The 16718-nt window shown below is 38.0% G+C and overlaps 1 long non-coding RNA gene across 5 annotated transcripts; it reads left to right on the top strand.

The window, feature by feature from the left end:
• The first annotated feature begins 822 nt into the window (after positions 1-822).
• LOC148982076 (uncharacterized) lies at positions 823-12527 on the top strand. Of its 5 annotated transcripts, none has more exons than XR_016155197.1 (6): positions 823-958; positions 7428-7653; positions 9534-9558; positions 9648-9711; positions 10558-12388; positions 12473-12527. It is a non-coding gene; the product is annotated as an uncharacterized LOC148982076 (long non-coding RNA). The 5 variants fall into 5 exon arrangements; XR_016155198.1 differs by lacking the exon at positions 12473-12527 and having other exon boundaries at positions 10558-12132; positions 12175-12454; XR_016155199.1 differs by lacking the exon at positions 12473-12527 and having other exon boundaries at positions 10558-12214; positions 12349-12442.
• Positions 12528-16718: the final 4191 nt, after the last annotated feature.

Raw genomic sequence — 16718 nt, 5'->3', positions numbered from 1 at the left:
GCCGCCTGAAAAAGCTCTCAAAGACATTTAAATTCAAAAAAGTATGTGGCTCGCTAGACACACCTGTAAAATAACCGTCATGAAATGTCTGTTTTTATATTAAATGCGTCTCTATAGCACGCGTTGTGTTTATCGTGCAATTTAAACGCGAAACTTAGTTTTTACGTGCATATGATTGTTTTACGCGTGATTTGATGCGCACTTTATTGTGTGTAATACACACGCACCCGCACCACTACTAACCTATCCCATGCGTATTACAACCCGGTATCACAACAAGACGTGAAATAATCACATTGGTCCACTTTGGAAAACGTCACGGTTTAACCCCCTCAAACGTGAAACTTACACAACTGAAACTTATAACGACCTATTGGTTTTCATTAAACCGAGAAAAATGGTATTTTGTTTTATTGATGATGACTGAGAATTGGTCTATTATTTAAAATGCAAAAAACAAAAACAAAACATTTCTTATTTTCAAGGTGAAAAGGATTCATTTGATCCACACCGAAGAAAACGTCTAAATGTCACGTTTTTAATGAAGCAGCCTAAATGAGTAAAATGTCATGGATAGATGCACTTCTATCATGGATATGCACTTTTATGGACTTTCAAAACAGAAGCAACCATTTACAGCCAATATAAAGCTTGGAAGGTCCAGGGTATTGTTTAATAACTCTAATTGTTTTCATCTAAGAGAAGAATGTCATATTGCCCATTGTAATATATATCCCAGTAGTATTTTAAATGATATAGTTGATTCTATAAACAACTACATAAGAGATCATTTTCGTCTTTCTCCGGCGTGGTGAAGAGATGAGTCCTGTGGTAAGCGAAACCGGAAGTGTCCGACCGGCCGCACACACTCACGGATCAGAAATCCAAAATGGCGGCCACGTGCAACTATGCTCCACTGATGATTGACTGGTTTGCTACTGTTATATCTTTTTTGCAGGTAAGATTACTTGTGTCTATTATAAGTCAAATGGGTCCACGAACAGTGATGTTTAGTATTTGAGTATTTAGGATTTATGTTAAGTAAGTTTTGAGCACGAAATTGTTATCACCCGTGGATAGAGCGTGATCAGAAACAATGCGGCAATGAAACTTCGTATGTGAAACGATAATTGGTATTATGCAATGGAGATAGAAAGACAGTATGCACAGTACTGTTATTTAGAGGTTGTGTGATATTGATGGGTAAAATAATAGTTTAAGTGACGCGAGTTCAGTAACACACGTGGAGTTCGCGGGTGTCCGCCATTTTGCGCAAGTTGCATGCAGCGGGGATATTAGATTTAAAGGGCAACTCCACCCATTTGCATTAATCTTTCCATTGTAGAAACCCAGTGGTTTCACGACGCGTCATCAAACTGGAAGTCGGCCATTTTGGAGGCACTCCGCATCACAATAAGCATAGGCACTGAGCTATATCTCGAACGTCGTCAAGGAAAATGTTTAATTATTGCCGTGTTTCCGGTTGTACCAATAGGAAAAACCGAGAAAAACATTTGGAATATTATCGACTTCCAAAATTTATTAAAAACCAAGGAGAGGAATGCCAGAAGTTATCAGAGGAAAGGATGCGCTTGTGGTTGGCAAAGCACAACAGAACACAGATTTATTAAAGAAAAAAGACTTTTATCAGGACACTTATACACTTTACACTACTATAAATTATACAGTGTAATATAGTACAATACACTAACTGTAAACACAATTTTGTATGTAACTTGAGTATAACTTTTATTTGTCAAAATAGCTTTACAAAAATATCACCAACTAAAAAACAAATGCCAAAAATATTTAAAGAACATTTCACAATTACAGAAAAGGTCCACAATTCAATATATCAGGATATGCAACTGAAGGAAGAATCACCGGGTTGTCATGGATCTAAGAAGAGGGAGCTAACTCGTAGGGATCTGCACCGCCAATAAATCGTAATTTCTCAAAATATCGCGCCTTTTCTTGTGGCCCAAGTCCTTCCCTATATGCCTTTGCATCTTGGACGTGTTTTGGTGAGCTTTTCAGTTGTTTAGACATGGCTATAATTCACTTAAAGTATCCAAAGCGCACAATACTCCATTGTGCTCCATTCAGTTGTTTACACCGAGTACCTCCAAAATGGCCGCGCATCCGGGTTACCGCCCAGAACGTGACGTCGGTGAAACCCCTCTATACTATTGAATGGTCGTGCAACACTTTCTCATTTTCCCCTGAGACGAGAGAAATCTGCTATTGACCTTTTTCACTTCCTCCTACAATGATGCAAAAATAGTCATTTTATGTCATAGTAGGAGGAAGTATAAGAGAGGGGTATTTCTGGAAAAATTACAAGCACAAGATCTCACCCTTTCAAACCCACCCATAGGGGGTTGGACCTAATGTGCTAACAGACCTATCACAGATCAGTGCCAGTGCGTCTGATTTCACCGCAGAAATGTTTTGAAAATATGGACGAAGGTACTGAATACGCAGACGGATGCATTATGTAGGATTGGCATTACACATCTTTTTTGGAAGCTAAGCTAGCAGGCTGTTGTCCTGTGGAGAAAGCTGAGTTATAGGTGTTACCATCCTCTTTTTCCCGGATATGTCCGGCCATCGATGTCCGGGATTCAGCTTTTGCTTTCTGTAGTTACAGCTAGGGCTGGGCGATATGGCCAAAAAATCATATCTCGATATTTTTTGGTCAAATGGCGATATACGATATATATCTCGGTACTTTCTACGTTTTCTATTTAGATAAAGAAAATCTTTATATTAAAAAATATATATATATATATATATATACAGTATATTCACATTCGGCCCAATGATATCCTACAAACAATGTTGATATTGAAGGATATGGAAACAAATATAATATAGGCTATGCAATATATTATGTGCAAAAAGCTTTTGTTTTTATATTGACTAAAAGCTAAACTAAAAATGAAAATAAAAACAAAAGCACAAACTAATTATATTAGCCTGCATTTGATTACCCCATTATAATCACTTTCACTTTCATTAAAAATATATACTTGTAGGTTTAAAATTCCACATATGGCACATTTATTTTCTCCAACAACAAATATTTTAGCAATATGTTTATTTTAGTCAGAATTATTGCGTACTACGTAGTACTATTCACGCGCATGCGCGCGCCGGCGCTCGTTCAAGGAAGCATGAATTTTAGCGGAGATTCACTTGCAGAAGCTCGTCCTCTTCTGACATGGACATATTTGTTGTGAAATGGACATATTTGCTTTACTTTCTAACATTTACAGATGGAGAATATACATGTGAAATGTAAGTTGAGCACTGAGGAAAGCACCACATCTCAAACGCATTAAACAGCGCAAGTATATCTGTCAGTCAGCAACAGTGTCTGTCAGAGCATTTGACAGGGCGGCAAGCTGCCTTAAACTTGTTAACTATATCAAAGTGATTTTGACGCAATTAATATAAGCTTGTGTCATGTTTAGGACAAATTGTACTACGTAGCCTAGCTACTTTCACTGCAGCAGCTCACACTGCAACCTCCGGTATTTTTCAGATGTGCTCATATCAAACTACTGTATCGATATAAACGGTATTGCCTCATTCCATATCGTTTCAAAAAATATAACAATACATCGTACATATTCGATATATCGCCCAGCCCTAGTTACAGCTTTTGTTTTAATCTAACTGAATTCATTCTGATTGCTGAATCTGAATGTAGTGTTTACATGAACGCTAAACAAGTGATCGGTTGATGTGGGTTTTAACATTGCTAAGAAAATTCCCGCTCCTCCGTGAGAGATACAAGACCAGTAACTTACGTCTCAGTTGCCGCTAGGGGTGGGCGATATGGAAAAAATATCATATCACGATTTTTTTAGGAAAATCACGATCACGATTTTTTATCACGATTCTTTATCAAGTTGGTTTTAATATTTTGCAAGTGGCTGTTCATTACAGCCAAACTAATGTCCCTATGTTAAAAACAAAGCCTTAGGTAACAAAAGAAAAAAGAAAGCCACACATTTAGGCCAGTGGCGAAGATAAAAATCTTTGTCATTATTTTCTTTGTTATTAAAAAACTAAGACAAGATAAACATTACACAAATTAATATTCATATTAAATAAATAGTGCTTTATTTTTTCAGATGCAGTAGGTGTATTTAGCAGTAGCATTGAAGTAATTAAATGAACAAATATAAAATTAAAACACTACATAGACTTCACTGAATAAATTGATTCTTATTAAAGATATATTTAGGTTCTCAGTCAGTGAGTGATTTTCTCCTTGTGTTTTTGTTTTATTAACACTAAAGGGATAGTTCCCTCAAAAATGAAAATTGTCTTAATTTACTCTCTCAAGATGTTTTAAACCCGAATAAGTTTCTTTCTTCTGTTGAAAATAAAAGTTATTTTGAATAATGTGGGTAACCGAACAGTTGCTGGTCCCCCTATAGTTTTTTATAGGTTCTCTCCTGGAAGTTAATGGGGACCAGCAACTGTTTGGTTACCCACATTAAAAAAAAATTGTCTTTTGTGTTCAGCACAAGAAAGAAATTAATACAGGTTTGGAACAACATTAGAGTGAGTAAATAATGACAGATTCTTTTTTTGTGAACTATCCCTTTAAGGACAAGCGGCAGTAGGCTACTATTTATTCCTGTTGCTATTAGACCAGCACGCGACGTGTTTAATAAAGACGCATATTACACCAGATATTCTCTCAAATGTTTGCTTTCACTTTAATCATAGCCTGTTTATGTAAACATTGTGTGTATTTAACAGTATTAGCTTAATAAGACTCGAGAGATAACTTAGTCCAGTATTCAGGCGCTGTTTGACAGACTTCTAGTGCCTGTGAGCGTCGGGGGTTATGCGGTCAGGAAAGCGCACGTTAGAACTGCGCATCAGCGCGTGAATTAAATGTTTAACCGGCAAGGCTTATGCAAATAATGAACTTTTGCGGTGTCCCGTACCTATTCCTTAACGTGTGATCATGTGTAGGCTACGTCGCGTTATACAGTTGAGAGACGGAGGCGCCAGAACTGAACTGATAGAATGCACTGTAACACGATACTACGATATTTCTTCAAAAGCAGATCGTGGAGACGTTTTAATCGTCCACGATTAAAAATCGTCATATCGCACACCCCTAGTTGCCGCTCATCGGTTATCACGCCACCGGCCTCGCGTCGTTCTCCACACAGCTCTCACTTGTCCCGCTCGCCACAGTAAACATGGTGAATGACGACTGTACAACGCAAAAGCCGAATCCCGGAAATATTGGGCGATCTCGAAACGCATTTTCAGGCAGACGCATCACGGAGACTCACTAGCCTAGACTTGTTGTTTACCTACTGTGCGTTTACCGATAGGCGTGGCCTCCAGCGAAGCAAGTGCATTCTGGGAGTTGTTGTTTTTCATCCACATAAGGCAAAAATACATTTTCTGTCTTTTCTCAGTCTAGAAAGCTCTAAATTCAAAAATAATTCCACATTTCTTCTACATAAATTACCCATTTTAAATACACATGAATCTTTCCAGAGGTGGAATGACCCTTTAAGGGAAACTCAAACGAAGTGATTTGCTCGATAATGGTATAAAAGAGTCGTGAAATGTGACATAAGAGAGCGTTAAAGTGTAATGTGTTATTTAGAGTTAACAAGTCATGCTGAGAAAGAGAATGTATGTACTTTGGAAAGTATTTAACAGACAAAGGGAAATGTATAGGTTCAAATTAAGTTTAACAAGGGTTATTTGTTATTTTTGATATGGGGTGAGATATACTGTATGTTCACATGTTTGATTTGCAAACTGAAGTGAATGTTAATTTAGGTTAGTGAGCAACAGGGAATGTTATAATGAGCAATTATTAAATGTCATACTGAATGTGAGAATGCGCACAATATAGCAGTTAATGCAGAGACGAGCAGATAACACACCAAATTGAGATGCTCCACGGATGATTGACTGTGTACTGTTAAATCTGTCTTGCAGGATTGCATGCAAAGCCCCAATATAAAATGTGTTGCACCAGAAACGACATCTGCTCCTTTCTAGATGTGTAACATAGTTGTAGAAAATGAACTATTGATATCGGCGAATTACGATGTTTGATAAAGATGGGTTTGATTATTCTTTATGTTCCTGCAATTTTACTGTATCATTTGAGAAATAATATTTTAACATTAGACCACTTTTATTCTTTCAGTATACAGTCTGTAACAATCTGTTTCTAGCAGCAAAATGTCAGTGCCATTGTTTGGTCTCAAGATGCACATTAGTAATGTTTTTTAAAGGACCACACTTGCGGTCTTTGCACTTGTGTACTTGCACGATGTAGGTATTTCCTGCATTTAGCCCAAGTGTTCAAGTAGGTGTGATGACTAGATTACCCAATGGGACACGCTTATAGTGACACAAAAATGGAAGTGTTTACAGAGCTTTATTTAAATTTTCAATTCTTTGCATTTTAAAATCAACAATGTCTGGTTAGTAGTCCCAATGTAACAAAAGGCATAATTAAAAAATATGGTGCTTTTAATTAAGTGATGCAAATGTGCAAAATACACATACCATACTCATCTTTGCAACATTATAATGACACTTTAACAATGTGTTTTTCTACCAAATTACATGTAAAATGTAGTTCATTTAACTTACAGTGGAATGTTTTCCTCATCATCTTGTGATTTCAGTGCATGTGAGTTCCCGCACCTAATGCATGATGGGATACGCTCCAATGCGGTATTCAAGATAGTGTACATTTAGTGCGTGTTCAGGGCGTTGCGCGGATAGTAACAATCGGTTTTGAGTGTAGTTCACCCAAAATGAAAATTACTGTATGCAAAAAAATTCAAGTTTATAGAGTTTTAGTGTCGGTGGTACTACATTAAACTACTGTATTATGTTGAGTATAATAAAGCAATGAGGGGATATTTGTCAGTCCTGATAATGCCAAATGTCCTATGTTACCAATAAAATATAAATCTAAATATAATTCTGTATTTTCAGCTTCAGAATCATGAATTCTTTTTATTCCGGTGTCTGCGGTGTCTCCAAACCATTTCATTTCCACTCCCAATGTAATACCAAATTTAGCATTTTAATCAACAGTAATTTCTTTGTTTACCTTTTACCATATGTCTTGCAGTATCGCAATATCATGCGATATTCGGAGTTCACTATTATGATATATATCGAATCCTAACATGAGGGTATCGTTACACCCCTAGCCCAAAAGCTACTTAAATGCCCTAATTGAACAAAGGCATATTCCTGGCTTAATCCAATCCCTGTCTGTGAAATCAGACCTTTGAGATGAATTAACTTAAAAGTTACTTTAGATAGAAAAGGTGGGCATAAACATTTAAAATGTGTAAATTAATATAAAAAAACAAACTCAGTATGTGTTTTCTTATTGATTTTGTCAGATCTCCTCCTTTAGTGATGCTCCTCCTCCTCCTCCAGTGAAGCTCCTCCTTCAGTGAAGCTCCTCCCACTGCAGTTCACCAATAAACGGAATATTCCCCTCAGCTACAAGTGAAGACGAGCATCAAACCATCAGGAAGAGCTAACACAAACACAGAGTTTATTGAAGGACACTGAGAACATGAGATCCAGAACACTGCAGAATGAAACATACTGAAGAACAAAGAGGTTGGTGTTAATTCTTGATTCTGTATTAAAGGCACAGTATGTAAGTTTCGCCACTAGAAGTCGCTTATTCTAAACAAAGGCATAGCTTGATGATGCCGTGAATGAGCGTGGAATAATTGGAGGTCTCCAACCGACCACCGCTTCGTCAGGGCGACTGGCCCCCCACCCACTGACCGGTCCCCACGAACCCACTATTTGTCCAATAACCCACTATATTTACCAAACGTCCCGTTACCACTCCCGGGCCATGCCCCCGTCCCACAAACCCACTATTTGTCCAATAACCCACTGTATTTTTAAAAAATGTTCCGCAGTTCATTCAATATGCTGCAATTGGACGCGATCCCACCGGCAAGCTATTGAATGGGGATTTGGGGGGAGTATTTTTGATAGACATTTTAATTAAAGTTTCTGTCGTGATAACTATTTTCCCGCACTCAGGAGACCACCCCGGGGTCCGTACCACCAAGCGCCATCCCAGAATCCACTGTCCGCGGACCCACTATTTGTCCAATAACCCACTATTCTTAAATGTACTAACCCCGGCCTTCATGCAATAAGCTGCAATTGGACAGAATCCCGCCTGCAATCTATTGAATGGGGATTTCGGTAGTGGTTTTTTTTTTTTGGACATTTTAATTAAAGTTCCTGTCATGATAAAAACTATTTTACTGCACTCAGCTAGGGCCCCTGAGTCCGTAGCACCAAGCGCCGTCCCATAATTCCACCGTCCACGAACCCAATGGCATAACTGCTACGTGGGATCTCAATATCCCAGCTCTGGAAGGGTCTAGAGCCTCCATTTTTGCACTCAGGTCTAAGTCCCATGGCCCTCTATCAGAGTCCAGAGTTTCAAGAAGATTGGAGAAACTTATTTTTTCGCACCGAAAAAAAAAAAAACGACGGGTACCACTGTCGTTTTTTTTGGGGTCGAAATTTTGAGTTGCTCTGATATAGGCAAGGTCTGCTCTCTCCCACGCATGTTTACCGCTTTACCATTAACCGTTTTATACCTCGACGGTTTATTTGCCAGGAGTTATTGTTCGGCTTAAGCAAAATGTGGGTTTCTATTATACTCCAGCGGCAAAGCACAGCTAAAGCCTTTAATATCCATTTATGAAGATATTCATTTCATATTCAGCGAAATTCATGAGGTAGAAAATGTTATTATAGAGCCCATGAAAGCCAAAATGAGCCAATTGAGAAAGAAAGTTTGCATGTGCCTTCTGTGAGCACCGTCTCTCCAACCAAATGCCAAAAGTATTTTTTTCCAAAAGGAAGTCCACTGTTTTCATGACCATTGTCTTTTCACACAAAATGACTTGATTATCAGAAAACCTGATTAGCAAAGCCCAACTCATGCATTGCATGGTTGCAGTGTAGGGCTGCATTTTCATACCTGTAGGTAATTTTCTTTGTTCTGAAGCACGGATTTAATTTTTTACTCGTTCGGTTTGCTTTCACAAGGCAACATTTCAAAGCGTACCAAAATGTGTTTATGCAAGCCACGTGTATAAAACGATCCTCTTATTGGTCAGAGTTCAACCAAAGAGTTTAGAAGAACAAGAAGCAAAACTCTAGGTGGCGCTTCAGGAGCGCGGCCGCCATTTTGGGGTGAAAATTCCAACTGGAGTTACTGGACAACAGCGTAGATAACAGTTTTTTGAGGTAGTTTTTTCTTCTAATGTTTCCCAAGCGGCAAAATTCTAATCTGAAAAATGAAGCCTACCCGGAAGTGGGAAAAACTGCAATACATCGAAAATCCGCTAGAGGCCGGTCCCAAAAGGGGGTGAATGTCCATAGACCTCACATTAAAATGTCCGTTTTCACAGCATCAATTCATATGTTTACAGTTTGACTTTTATTGTATTTTTCGATAGGTTCTGAGTGCCTGACAACTGTGAGGTGAGTGAATTTTTTTCTGACTCGTTAGTTTAGATCGTATTTGGATATAAAATGTATGAAAAATAAGGGCGGTTAACTTTGATTGACAGCTGATAACGGGCTGCGCCGAGTGGAATTGGACGTCTTGGCCATGATCTGACACGACGCATCTCTGTATCCTTTCTGAAACATTTGTATTTCTGAACATTTGTATTTTGTATTTCTCAAGATTTTCTAATATGGCGCCGCCCATATAAACAGCCTCAAACCTGTTCTTCAGAAAGTCTATGAGTGACGTCACAGACGCTTTGTCCATTTTTTTTACAGTCTATGGCATTTCCATTGTATGCAACTTTACACATTTACTACTTACAGTATATTAGTTACCAACTCCATTAGGCCTGAAATATATTTTGTACGTTTTAATCCCCTGGATCATGCTACAAACATGATGATCATTGATGCGCTGTGTTCGTTATCCTATAACTTTAATTGCCACTTTGAACAGTGGCTGTGTTTTTTTTGTTTACATAGTTTTGTTTTAACGGTCATTAATATAAGATAATACTGCAAAATACTTGTGTTGCAATGGAGCGTTCACTTTTTGTCAATATACGTTCTTTGGTTCAACCGTTTTCATTCCTCAAGATGGACAGAGATAATCGCTCCGCTGGCTTTGTTTATTCGAATGTAGCCTTAATTCCTGCTCTGACTGATAAATTAAATATTAAAAAATATATTACATTTATGAAGCAAGTTAGGCTTCGTCAAGACAGCATTCTTGCAGCACGGAATACTGCACACGTTTCTCTTATGAACTGTCTGAGATTCATTCTTTGGTAACACTTTACTTGAAGGGGTATGCATAAGACTAACATGATGTACGTTATGAATATGAAGGAAGGTTTATGCATGTTTGTGACAACTGTCATTAAGTGTCTTTTGCTCAGTTATGAAAGTTTTAATGCAAATATGACATTGTTTGAGATGTCTTTGTTATGACACCTTGACATTACCAAGCAGGGATGGAAATCAACTCTTTTGTCCACCGGCGGCCACTGTGGATTTCAAAATCGACCAGCCACTCGACGTTTTTACTAGCCACTTTCTTGTTTTTAACCGACAATGTGTAACTGGTAACACTTTACAATAAGGCTCATTAGTTAATGTATTTACTAACATGCACTAACCATGAGCAATACATTTGTTACTGCATTTGTTCATCTTTGTTAATGTTAGTTCATGAAAACACAGCTGTTCATTGTTTGTTCATGTTAGTTCACGGTGCATTAACTAATGTTAACAAGATTTTAATCAAGTATTAGTAAATGTTGAAAATAACATTAACAAAGATTAACAAATGCTGTATATGTGCTATTCATTATTAGTTCATATTAACTAATGTAGTTAACTAATGTTAACTAACGAACCTTATTGTAAAGTGTTACCGTGTAACTGCATGTGAGAGTTAATGTGTAACTGCATGTGAAAGTTAATGAGTAACTGCATGTGAAAGTTAATGTGTAACTGCATGCGAAAGTTATTTAGTAACTGCTGTGAAAGTCGATGTGTAACTGCAGTGAAAGTCTATGTGTAACTACAGGTGAAAGTCGGTGAGTAAAGTGCATGTTACTGTGATGAGTATCTGCAGATGAAGTTTATGAGTAGCTGCAAGTGGAAGTTAATGTGTAACTGCTGGTGAAAGTTATTGAGTAACTGCTTGCGAAAGTCATATGTGTAACTGCGTGTGATAATTAATGTGTAACTGCATATGAAAGTACGAGTAACTTGAGGTGAAAGTATGAGTAACTTGCAAGCGAAGTTAACGTGTAACTGCAGTGAAATGGTGAGTATCTGTACGTGAAGTTAATGAGTAACTTGCAAGCGAAGTTAATGAGTAGCTGCATGCGAAAGGCAACGAGTAACTGCAGTGAAAGTTAATGTGTAACTGCATGCGAAAGCTAATGTGTAACTGCAGTGAAAATCGATATGTAACTGCATCGGAAAATGTCCAGTAGCTGCATGCGAAAGGTAACGAGTAGCTGCATGTGAAAGATATGAGTACTTGCATGTGAAAGACGAGTAGCAAGCATGTGAAAGATAATGAGTAACTGCAAGCGAAGTTAACCGGTAACTGCATGTGAAAGTCTATGTGTAACTGCATGAGAAAGTTTATGTGGAACTGCATCTGAAAGTTGATGAGTAATTTGTAAGCGAAGTTTATGAGTAGCTGCATGTGAAATGATAAGTAACTGCACTGAAGTTAATGAGTAACTTGCAAGCGAAGTTAATGAGTAACGGCATGCGAAAGGCGACGAGTAACTGCTTGTGAAAGTTGATGTGTAACTGCATGTGAAAGCTAATGTGTAACTGCAGTGAAAATCGATATGTAACTGCGTGAGAAAGTTGTTGAGTAATTGCAAGCGAAAGTTAACGAGTAGCTTCATGTGAAAGTTAACGAGTACCTGCCTGTGAAAAATGATGAGTACCTGCATGTGAAATGACGAGTAACAGCATGCGAACGATAATGAGTAACTGTATGTGAAAGTTAATGTGTAACTGCATGTGAAAGTTAATGAGTAACTTTATGTGAAAGTTAATGTGTAACTGTATGTGAAAGTTAATACTGGTAGGTAGGTTAATGTGTAACTATGTGAAAGTTAATACTGATAGGTAGGTTAATGTGTAACTGCATGTGAAAGTTAATACTTGTAGGTAAGTAGGTTAATGTGTAACTTTAAGTGAAAGTTAATACTTGTAGGTAGGTAGGTTAATGTGTAACTGCATGTGAAAGTTAATACTGGTAGGTAGGTTAATGTGTAACTATGTGAAAGTTAATACTGATAGGTAGGTTAATGTGTAACTGCATGTGAAAGTTAATACTTGTAGGTAAGTAGGTTAATGTGTAACTTTAAGTGAAAGTTAATACTTGTAGGTAGGTTAATGTGTAACTGTAAGTGAAAGTTAATACTGGTAGGTAGGTTAATGTGTAACTGCATGTGAAAGTTAATACTGGTAGGTTGGTTAATGTGTAACTGTATGTGAAAGTTAATACTGGTAGGTTGGTTTATGTGTAACTGCATGTGAAAGTTAATACTTGTAGGTAGGTAGGTTAATGTGTAACTGCATGTGAAAGTTAATACTGGTAGGTTGGTTAATGTGTAACTGTTTGTGAAAGTTAATACTGGTAGGTTGGTTTATGTGTAACTATGTGAAAGTTAATACTGGTTGCTAGGTATGTTTGTTAATGTGTAATGTGGGATCAGATTGTAAAATAAATGTTTTTCTCCAAAACACGTTGGCCACAATTACTCATACCGTTTTATTAAATACCTTTTTGCAATCTCTTTTTGCCAAGATAACTGCTCTGGGTTTTCTGCTATAATGCCTGATGTGTTTGCACAACACCTGACCTGAGATCAGAGACCATTCCTCCATACAGACTCTCCAGATCCTTCAGATTCCCAGATCCATGTTTGTGCTTCTCTTCAGTTCGGACCACTCATTTTCTATAGGGTTCTGGGACGGTCATGGCAGAAGCTTCTTTTTGTGCTCCCTAACAAATTTTTGTGTTGATTTTGATGTTTGTCTTGGATCGTTGTCCAGATGGCAGATCCAACCATGGCTCATAATAAGATTTCTAGCAGAAGGTGTCAGGTTTTGATTTTTTATCTGTTGATGTTTAATAGAATCCACAATGCCATGTATCTGAATAAGAAGTCCAGGACCTCCTGCAGAAAAATAGGTCCCCAACATTAAAGATCCAATGGTTTATTAAATTGTACACATGGGGTACTTTTTATCCTCATGTCCACCAAACTATCTAGTGTGCTTGCTGCCAAAAAGCTCTTTTTTTAGTCTCATCTGACCACAGAACCCTGTGCCGTTTGAAGATCCAGTCGTGTCTGACACCTGAATATGCTGGAGTTTGTTTTTGGAGGAGTGAGGAGGATCTTTCTTGAAACCCTCTCAAACATGTGGGGTTGTAGGGGTTGTTTGATAATTTTTTTTATTTAATACTGGTAGGTAGGTAGGTAGGTTAATGTGTAACTGCATGTGAAAGTTAATACTGGTAGGTAGGTAAGGCAAGTTTATTTATATAGCATATTATACACAATGGCAATTCAAAGTGCTTGACATAGAAAAAATTAAATAATCAAAAGTAATCAGAATAATTAGAACAGTTTAGAATAAAACATGAAAAATAAAAATTATTATAAAAATAAAATACAGTAAATAATTAAAACAATTTAGAATCAAAAATAAAACGTAGTACGCAGTAACAGTCGGACGAACAGTGGCAAAATGCACAGCTAAACAGATGTGTTTTGAGCCTGGATTTAAATGTGACTACTGTAAGAGCTCACCTGATCTCTTCTGGAAGCTGGTTCCAGTGGCGGCTGTTGGCATAATAGCTAAAAGCAGACTCTCCATGCTTAGAGTGAACCCTTGGTGTTTCTAGCTGATGTGAGTGATCTAGGTAGGTAGGTTTGAATAAGCATCAAAAAATGATTTGTGCACTATCAACATTTCCATTAGTTTTTTTAAAGTGCCTACTAGGCTGTTTTTATTTTGCAGCTCTCCTACAACAGGTTTACATTAACCCAATGTCAAAAGCACTATTTTACTCATGCTGCACATCACTTCATTTCTCAAAGCAGACTGATCTCATGAAGTAGCGTGTGTATGACACGCCAATTCGTATTTCCATTTTTTGGCGTGCTATCAGTAAGGTTTAATGCCCGACGAGGTGTCTATTGTCAGGTTTTAATGGACGACGGCGAGGCGTGAACCGGCCGACGTGCAGCGGAGGACGAAGTCCAACAATGGACACCTCGGAGGGCATTAACCCGCTTATACCATGGTCACTTGCCAAATAAAACATTTTTAAAACATTAGTTTATATTTTAATTAGGCTAAATCTAGTTTTTACAAATAATAACTTGCCTGACGGTTTATTTAGCAACCGGAGATATTTATAGTCCGCTCAGCTTGTAGAACCCTTAGGTTCAAAAATGCATTTTTTTTTTCATGAAACACAGGTAGGCATAGTTATTTTTTTATTACACATAAAACAATTAATCAAACAAAAATCAGAAAAACACACAAAAAACAAACAAACAAACAATTAGTTCTGAGCACCAGCGATTTGCGCTTATATATGGCAATAAATTAATCAGATCAAAGAGAGGGTCATTTGCCTAGCTACATTCTAGCTTTTTTTATTTACAATTAATTTCAACGTTTCCATTTATAGTGCAATTTGACAAAGTCGGCCAGTCAGAAGGATCCACAAAAGCTGGGTAACGTTACTGCTGCCCATGGGCACTTGATGTAGACAGTACGTTGCTCCAGCTTCGTCTCTCACGGACAGACGGAGCCGCCCGCAGACTGCTCTGGCATCGATGGCCTGTCACCGTCATTATTTGACGGCTCTCCAGTCCAGCATCGGAGAGTCCACCTACAGCATACCAGTCGTCAAAGTTGCCATATTCTCCATTAATGTTAAAAGAAATAACGAAGTCGCTCATTGTTGTATTAGGCTATAGAATCTAACGTTAGATGTTTGTTTTGATAGAGCGTTTGACTGCCTGTTGCTATGTACTCACAGCTGTTGTAGGCAGCGCATTTATTTATTCATTTCGAATAGTAAACAGGCAGTTTCACCAGAACTACTTTACTAGGTGTCCTCTATCACCTTTTAACGGACACCCTGCAGCCAATCAGAATCGAGTATTCACCCAGACCATGGTATAAAGACGCATAATCGCCTTTCAGCGTGTTTATAAACGCTGTTGACTTAACGTTATATAAATATATGACTTACATCAACCCCGTCCCTAAACCATAACTGTCACTGGGGTTAATGGCATTTATGACTGTTCCCTTACCATCCTCCTAGGTAAAAAAAAAGATGTGACTTACCTCAACCCCATCCCTAAACTTAACCGTCACTGGGGTTAATGGCATTTATGACTGGAGATTTGACTGCGTGTACAGACCCGCGGAATGACGCGGACGTTAATGGCGTAGGCATACACGCAGATACACGCAGATAGCTCAAAATGCGTAGAGATGACACGCCACCTGACTCGAAAGTGGCGTGTATGTTTACGCAAAAGTCATGATGTCATGTTGCTCAAAGAATCTGAAAACATTTGGACCCTCCCAAAAGGGATGAAAATTATAGTTTGGGGGGTTAGTAAAAATAATAATTAGTAATTGAGTTGGCTACACAGATTTGTGTTCACTTCAGTCGTGATAATTCAGTGCGTTCATCTGAGTCTCACTGATCTGTCACTGCTCATCAATGTCAGAATATTTGCGATGACCAATCAAAGTAGGCTGCTTTATGTTTTCAAAAGCATGCAAATTGTTGAGTTGCCAGCATGTTTTGTGATGCTTTCTCCGGTGTGTGTAAAGTCTCAGTGTGGCCGTGTACCATGAGTGATCGCTCTTGTATTCGACCTCGAGCGCTCTTGGAAAAATTGGTTGCAATCTGAAATGTCAACAATAGAGGCTGCTAAAAAATATATAAAGCACCTTTAAATGTATTTTTTTAAAGTGCCTTTTCTTTTATGCAACTTAATAAAGCTTCTACAATACGAGTAACTAAAGTCTAAACGTAAGGAAAACTCAAGAAGAAAACATATTTGCTGTGATTCCTCTTCTGTGGAGCTGATCGGTCCTGAATAAATAAATCCTGCCCATTGTCAGACTGCATTTGTGAACTTACAAACCCACATGGCTGGTTTAGAGGGCAAAACGGCAACCTTTCTGAGAAACACAGCCGCTTATCGGCCTGTCATCAGACTATTGTGTGATCCATACGAATAAATCAAAGTCTTGCTCTGGGGCCCAATAGTAAAAGTTAACGAATCAGGTTTGTACGGTGGTTTTCATTTCACAGCTCTGTCTCCTTTATTTAACACACCTGATTCAGATCATCAACTAATAAGACAACAACGAGTTACTGTTGTGGATCTGCACAATTAACCGTTAAAAGATAGCGACTCCCACACGATCTTATTCCTAAACGACAACAATTTGGTTATGTCTATAGTATTGGAATAAAAGTTTGTAAAAAGGGGCCGCGAAGTCGTTCCAAATGGCGGGTTTCGATTCGTGGTGAAGGTTTCAAGCGTGTTCCGTCTCTTCCATGGCAAAGTGAATTTCAATTA

This window comes from Pimephales promelas, chromosome 3 (assembly GCF_988280905.1).
Source record: "Pimephales promelas chromosome 3, fPimPro1.hap1.1, whole genome shotgun sequence".
NCBI lineage: Eukaryota > Metazoa > Chordata > Actinopteri > Cypriniformes > Leuciscidae > Pimephales > Pimephales promelas.
The sequence above is the reverse complement of the archived record's forward strand: the minus strand, read 5'-3'. Positions and strand labels throughout refer to the sequence as shown.